This window comes from Helianthus annuus, chromosome 1, assembly GCF_002127325.2.
Source record: "Helianthus annuus cultivar XRQ/B chromosome 1, HanXRQr2.0-SUNRISE, whole genome shotgun sequence".
Taxonomy (NCBI): Eukaryota; Viridiplantae; Streptophyta; class Magnoliopsida; order Asterales; family Asteraceae; genus Helianthus; species Helianthus annuus.
In genome coordinates this window covers 105172199-105180264 of record NC_035433.2, presented here as the reverse complement: position 1 = coordinate 105180264, position 8066 = coordinate 105172199, and the positions used below count along the sequence as shown (strand labels likewise).

General features: G+C 41.5%; 1 non-coding gene across 1 annotated transcript; it reads left to right on the top strand.

Annotated features, from left to right (window-relative positions):
• Positions 1-5702: 5702 nt before the first annotated feature.
• On the top strand, positions 5703-5809 carry LOC118482813. Its single transcript, XR_004868882.1, has one exon. It is a non-coding gene; the product is annotated as a small nucleolar RNA R71 (small nucleolar RNA).
• The last annotated feature ends 2257 nt before the right edge of the window (positions 5810-8066 follow it).

The window sequence follows — 8066 nt, the reverse complement described above, 5'->3', positions numbered from 1 at the left end:
ACATAATAATTGTATTTGATGCACATCTGTTTGGGCCGGTCAGGTATTGGGCTGGGGAAAGGGGCATTAAGGGTAATCCATGATAACCTGATTTTAAGTAGGACTTTTAATTGCATAGTGGGGTTGGTAGGTTTAATTTAACATCAGGAATCCATTCGACTGTTACTTGATATGTGTGTGTTTTATATAATGTTAGATTGGTAGTAAGAATTTGCAAAACAATTGGGCTTCACATGATAACTTGGACCCGATAAACAGTAGGCCCACTCCATTGGTCTTTGGGCCGTACAATGGCAAGTTGAGGACCCGTGAGGTACCAGTGGGCTGTTATGGACTGAAGCTTAAGTGACTGTCACGACTCAAGTGGGGAAACTAGTATTAATATTTAGTTGGGTTAATAGACTGCACTTGGGCCCAGTGGGCTACCCACACGCATGGACATAACTGCCAGTAACATGTTGCTCTTGTGAGCTCATAATAGTAATTAGATGGTTAGGAAATATTATGTATGATGAGCTGAATTATGTTGGCTAGGAAAATGATGATATGAGCAGGATGCGAGTAGTTGCAATGTGTTGAGTAGTGTTTGTGATTTATGCGAATAACAGTGTAGATGACATGAATTGATAAATGCTTTTATGGGACGTGGACACTGTTGATTGACTGATACTACTTGCACAATCTGTTTAATACTAATGTACTATCTGATGAATACATGTGAAATAATTCGCACTAAGCTTGTATGCGAACTAACTGCTATGTGCAACTATCATAGGATTCGGTTGATCATTTCTGTTTAACACATAGATAGCATACCGAGCAAACCTAAGGTGAGTTCATTGCTCTTTTCTCAAGCATGGATCCCAGTGAAGGGTTAACGGGTAACGTTCCGATGAGGAATGCATGGGTAACGGGATGTTGGTTATTGTACTCTGTTTTTCTATCACTGTAAGACCACTACATCTACCGGCACGTTGCTTGTAGGGCAACGGGGGTTATTAGTTGATAGCGCTATTAGGTTTGGCACCCTCACGACGTTCAAGGGGAACGGGCGTGAACTAATTACCTTAAAACATGACCAATGCTTTGATAGAGGCATTGGGGTTGGCAATCACATATCATATGGCCATTCGGTACTCGAGTAATAACAACATCGAAACATCGAAACATCAAACATCTTAACAACAAACAACATATCGTTTTGTAAACTGTTTTACTCACATGACTGGTAACGCAACTTGGTAAACAAACACAAACCTTGAACTCACCAGCGTAGTCTGACACACTTGTTTACATGCTTGTAGGTAATTACTGAAGGAACTTGGGAACTTGCTGTCTGATGCTGCTGGAGTGGTTGTGGTCATGATATACATTTATATTGAATGGGTTTCGACACATTCATACATTTATACTTTTATGCTTCCGCTCATTACTTTGGTTTTGGTTTAACTTTTCAAACGATATATTTTCTTTCGATTGGGCATTTTAGTACATTATAACTTGTGTTTGATATGATTGGTGGCTCTTTGTTGGATCGTTGCACCTCCAATAGGGACATACCCTAGGTGGTAATTTGGGGGTGTGACACCGAGGCTACTACATACACTCTAAGGTGGATGATGGATGATGGTCGTGGATGTGGGTTTTGTAGTGGAGGTGGAGTGGTGGTGAAGTGGGAGAGAGGTGGTTTGCCAAGGGATACCTTTGAAGTGAATATAGCACCTCTATTTATAGCCTGAACAGAAGCCTGTCCATGGCCCCGTGTCCGCTGGACACGCCCCCGTGGCCGTCATCTTTCTCTTTCTTCATTAATTGCAATTGTCTGCATTAGGCTCCACATGGCCCCGTGTGTAGAAGCGTATCTGTACTATCAATATTTGCAAGATTCTGCGAATCTTAGCGTTGACCACGCCCCGTGCTGAGTTGGGCACGCCCCCGTGCTGGGAATAGAAGCTTCTACAAATTTGTCACGTTCTGCAGACACCTGACCACGCCCCCGTGTCCGCTGGGCACGGGCCGTGGTCAGCCTTCTGTTTCTTGTTTTTGCTTAGGGAGATGCTGTCGAGGGGTCGGGCATGCCACGTTTATTCATTTTCTTTGTATTTATGTTAGTTTTTGCTGCATAGTTGTTCCTTTTGTTCATTTAAGCTCGTTTGGTCCTGAAAATACAAAAGGAAAACAAAAGCACACTTTTTCCAACATTAGTACTAAAAAGGGTTAGTTTTATGTCTCGTTTGATGTAATTTATATGTTGCATTTTACACACATCAAATACCCCCACACTTGAATCTTTGCTTGTCCTCAAGCAAAACTCTTTATTATATGGCTTACACACCCAAATGGAATGGGTAGAAGAGAAGTGTTTGGGCTTATCTTGAGTGTCGGGAATCCAAGATCTTTATTGGGCTTTATTTTTATGTTATTTACAATCTTATTCGTTATGATTTATTTAGAACTTTTCATAAGGGAAATTACTTATTTGGGCATAACATGCCTCCTTAAAATTCCATTTATATACAAGTTCACGGGAGATCACTCAACACTCGGCCGAAGATGTATTTTTGTGAAACACTCGAGACTGGCATGGAACTTACTTCTACCATATGTTTGCCAAGCAATCAATCCTCCTCCTTTTTAACTATAAACCTTTGTAAATATCAAGAGGACTTGGGGAAGGGTTAGGCTTGGGTTAAAGGTAGGTGATTTTTGGTTAGTGGTTAGTAAAAAGGGCTAAAAGCGTAAAAAGCGTCGGTCGTCGTAAAAGTTTTTGTTTTTATGACTTTTATTCAAACTAAGCATTTTCAAACAAAATTTCTTTGAGGAACTTGTTTGTTTATTGCTAGACTTCATTTTTTTTATAAAGAACGTCACGAGAAAACCGAGCTTTTTACTAAAATAAAGGGTTTAAAAAAAAGTTTTGTGGGTAAAGGGTGTTTGTTTTGTGGTTTTAGAATTGAAAAGGTTTAGGCTCAAATGGGTTAATTAGGGGGATTTTGGGTATGTGATAAAAAAATGAAAAATAATGGTGTTGAAAGAAAAATGGGTTAGTCCTAATGCCTCTATCATTTACTTACTTGGGTTTAAGTTGGTAAGAACCAGGAATGTATCATCGCGGCAAGTTCTAGAGTCGTAAGAAACTAAACGGCTATTCACACAAGAAACGAGAAATGAGCATTTAATTTACGGATGTATGCTTGTATGCTCAATAAAGGCTCAAAACTCACTTATTGTGGGAATGGGTTTATAATGTGATCAAGTATATATAATCAAATTTTAACTAGATTTGTCATGCCGTTTCATAATTTTCTTATGTTGGTTCTTTTTATCACAATGCTATCGGTTGTAAATTTGTAAAAATATAACCTTTTTAGAACTTGTTATTCCCAAATTAAACCAAGACAAGTAAAAAAAATAAAAAGTTTTTGAGAAAATTTGGGGTGATTAGCGGTTCCAATAGAGTTTTGTGTAAGACTTGTTATTAGGACTTGCAAAATTCAAGGTTTTAGCACCCCCCCCCCCACTTAAATTACACATTGTCCTCAATGTGTCCCAAAAATAAGTTTTTAGGTTGATTGAATGTGTAAAAAGGTGTTTAAAAATAAAGTTTTATGTTACTGGGCATCTTGCCACGGGCCCGTGTTGGTCCGGGCACGGCCCCGTGCTCAGATTGCTAGTATCATATTAAACAGAAGGCTGGGCACGGGGGCGTGTTCAGTGAACACAGCCCCGTGTCCAGTTACCTGAACTGGGCGTTTTCTGTAGAACCTCGGGCACGGGGGCGTGTTGTGCTGAGCACGGCCCCGTGGTGAACTTGCTGTATTGAAGAAAGATTCTCGGGAGGCTCTGGTTTTGTGCATGGGGTGTGGGTTCAAGGTTCCCTTAGTAACCTCCAGCATCTCGAGTGTGTTTTATTCCTGAAAATTAAAACTAAACTAGAAAACATAAAAGTTAAGCTAAACTAAAACTAAGGATAGTTCCGCGGAATACCTCCGTGGTGCGCCACGTTTATAAGGGTCCTTGGCTAGACCCAAAGTCAGTCATATGTTACCTAAGTGGGATGTTTTGCATCCCATGTTGCACCATCGGAGAGCATCATCCAAGCTTGAATCTATGACATCCATGTAGTTGACCGGGTCGTCGTCTTCTACTCTTTTCCCAACCCCGAATTCCCTCTCTTTGTCCCCGACCCTCAATGTTAGCTTCCCACCACTTATATCTACCATTGCGTGAGCGGTGGCTAGGAATGGTCTTCCTAAAATGAGTGGTACTTCGGTGTCTTCCCCCATATCGAGTATGACAAAGTCGGTTGTGAAGACAAAGTCTCCAACTTTTACCAATAGATTTTCGGCGACACCTTGTGGATATTTGATAGACCTATCGGCGAGTTGTATGCTCATCTTTGTGGGGCTTGTTTTACCTAGTCCGAGTCGGTCAAACATCAATGTGGGCATGAGATTGATGCTAGCCCCAAGGTTGGCTAGCACATTGCGTATAGTTGATCCCCTAATGGAACAAGGGATGGTGAAGCTTCCGGGGTCGATTTTCTTTTGTGGGAGTTTATTGAGCAGTACGGCGGAGCATTCTTCACTTAAATTAACTAATTGCAATGTTTCAATTTTCCTTTTGTGACTGAGGAAGTCTCTCATAAATTTTGAATATTTAGGCATTTGGGTGAGGACTTCAACAAATGGAAGATTGATGTGCAATTGTTTTAGCAAGTTTACAAATTTTGTGAATTGCTCATCGGTCTTTTGGCGAAGTAACCGATCGGGGTAGGGCACCGGGGGGTTCTTGGTAGGTTCGTGATTTGGCGGAGGAGTTGTTTCTTTTTGAGGTGTTGATGAGTTCGTGGTTTGCAGGGGTGGACTTTTATCGACTGGAGGTAGCGGAGCCTCCGCGTGACTTACGGTACGGTTTCTTAATGTTATGAGATGCACTTGCTCCTTTGGGTTGGTCTCGGTATTGCTGGGTAACGCGCCGTGTGGTCTCTCGGAGAAATTTTGAGCTAGTTGATTTAGTTGTTTTTCAATGTTTTGAATTCTAGCTTGTTGATTTCTAAAATTTGATTCCATTTGTCGGAATCGATCCGAGTTTTTCTTTTCAGTGTCGGAGATGAGGCGTGAGATAGTATCTTCAAGCCTCTCTCGTCCCCCTTGTTGTTGTTGAGAGAAATTTTGTGACTCATTTCTTGGTTGTTGAAAGTTTGTGTGTTGGTTTTGGTTTTGTTGATTACTACTATTGTCGGGTTCTCTGCAACCAAGGTTAGGGTGGTTACGCCATCCTTGGTTGTAGGTACCCGTTGGAGGACCCGATGGCCTAGGTCTATTATCAATGTAGTTTACCGTTTCCATTTGATTATCCATTTCTTTCATACAACTCCAATTTTCATGTGGCCCACCACGCCCTTCGCAAGACATAACCGAGGCCGTTTTTGCCATTTCTAACTTTTTATTTTTGAAGAGAGGGCCTCGATTTGGGCTTGTAAAGAAGTGCTCTCATCAACCTTATGGGTGCCCGGGGCAATAGATTTTGTGCCTCGGGGAGTGTGCCATTGAAAATTGTTTTTAGCAATTTCCTCAATTTGATTATAAATTTCATTTGGGTGATAATTACCTAGAAGTCCCCCGGAGCTAGAGTCGAGTGTCTGTCTTGTGTGTGGCAACAACCCATTATAGAAAGTGGATACTTGTTGCCATACCGCAAGACCATGATGAGGGCATTTTCTTAGTAGCTCCTTGAACCTTTCCCAAGTTTCATATAAGGATTCCCCATCCTCTTGTGAGTATGTATTAATTTCAGTCATTAATTTAGCCGTTTTAGAAGGAGGGAAATACTTATATAAAAACTTTTGAGCTAGTTTATCCCAAGTGTTTACCAAACCACTTGGGAGGGTGTTAAGCCAAGCCTTAGCTCGGTCTTTTAGTGAAAACGGGAACATTGGGAGGCAGATGGCGTCGTTTGATGCCCCATTGATCCGAAAAGTATCACATATTTCCAAAAAAGTTGGTAATATGTAAATAGGGATCTTTGTCTGCAAGCCCATGGAAAGTTAAGGAGTTTTGGAGCATTTGAATCAAATGCGGCCGAAGTTCGAAGTTGTTGGCATCGACATTCGGTGCATTGATAGCGGCGCCGAGATTACCTACCGTGGGCCGTAGGTAATCCATTTGGGTACGTTGATCCGCCATTGGAAGTAGGTCCCCCGAAACTTTCTCTTGGATTTTAGCTTTAAGTTTTTTTTCTCAGAAAGCGTCCGGGTTCGTCTAGAGGCTCTTTTATGTCTTTATTGGAACTGGAGCTCATGCACTGCGTAGGAAGTTCAGGTGTTGCGCCTGGGTTCCAAGTCCTGCGATAAAAACAAAAAGATTGTTGGTCAGAAGTCTCACCACGGCCCCGTGGTCGCTGACCACGGCCCGTGGTCGTGGTTACAGTGATTGCTTTCTGAATCCCAGTTACTGGAGGGTTCAACATGGCCCCGTGTTGCACCACCACGGCCCCGTGTTCACCTTTCTGTAACTCAGAAAACAAAAACTACTAGTAAGAATGCTGGGCACGGCCCGTGTCCGACCAGGCACGGCCCCGTGCTGAAGTTTGTAGAAGCTGGAAAATCTAGAAAATCCTAAAAAAAATAGAAAAACAAGAAAAAACGAGTATGCCGTTGATTCCTAACTTTCTTAAAATCCTTGTGTCCCCGGCAACGGCGCAAAAAACTTGATGCGTGTCGAGTGTAATATGTTTTTACTAATAATTTAAGTCCATCCTACACTTTAGTCAAGTTTTAAATTTATAAAACACGATATTCTACTAACACTAAACACACATCTGGGCAAGTGCACCCATCGTGAGCGTAATATAGCGTTTGTAAGATACCAAGGTCGTCCAAGGACACAAGAGCTTTTAGTACCGGTTTATCCTTAACGTCTAATCAAACCAAAATTTTAGAAAAGGTTTTAAACATGAAAAATAAAACTAAAATGCTGAAAATAAAAATAAAATAAAAACAGATAGACAAGATGAATCACTTGGATCCGACTCGCCTTTAATGTAACCTTTGATGATTTCCGCACTTTTGCACTTTTTAAGAGATTATCTTAATTATAGTAGTAGGCCCCTCTTTTGAAGGCGACGTTACCCTGAACCCAGTGGTTTGAGTCAGCAAGGATACAATCCCAAAGGGTCAGAATATTGAAAGATAATTAATTAAGTTATTAATGCGTAAAGTGGTAGGCCCCTCTTTTGAAGGCGACGTTACCCTCGGCTAAGTGGTTTGAGTCAGCAGGGATACAATCCCATGTAGCTGGTTTAATGTATTAATATTAGTTTACATATGAGGGGATCAAGTCGTTCGCACCGCCGCCATCCAATACCAAGTGGTATTGATGGAGGTCCTAGTAAGCTTGACCCAGGTTCTTGTAGGATCTATACACTAAACAAGGTAAGAACCTTACTAAACCGTTCCCTTAACCACCGACCAGGTAGCCAACATATCTATATATAAATCGTAAAGATATGAATGGTGAAAATCTTTTACTTTATATAGACAGTAGGGGGGATAGAGCACGATCCTCCCAACCGCCAGAGTGATCCCACTCCGGGAGCCGCTACCCAACCAAGCTAGCTCCACGGTGAATTCCCCTTGCCGAGTTCTTACCCTGGGCGACATATGCCACTCCCAAGACTCGAACCCGGTACCTCTGGGAAGAGTTGGGTGTCGGTGGCCAACTGGGCTACCCCAGTTGGTTTTATATAGACAGTAGAGATATGAATGGTGAAAATCTTTTACTTTATATAGACAGTAAAGTAATGCCAAGACACCACGGACAAATGATAAAGAAGTTTCACCTTCAACATAAGAAACTAGTTATTAAAGTCATTAATACAAAACCAAATAAAAAGTACGAAAAGATTTAAAAATCAAAAGTATTACATTAAATGCTTGTCTTCACCAAGTGATGTAAGAGACTTAGCCAAACATGGCCTTTGATTGACAAGAACTCCTACGATCAATCTTGGATCCCGAGACTACTACACACACTCTAAGGTGGATGATGGTGGTGGTGGATGTG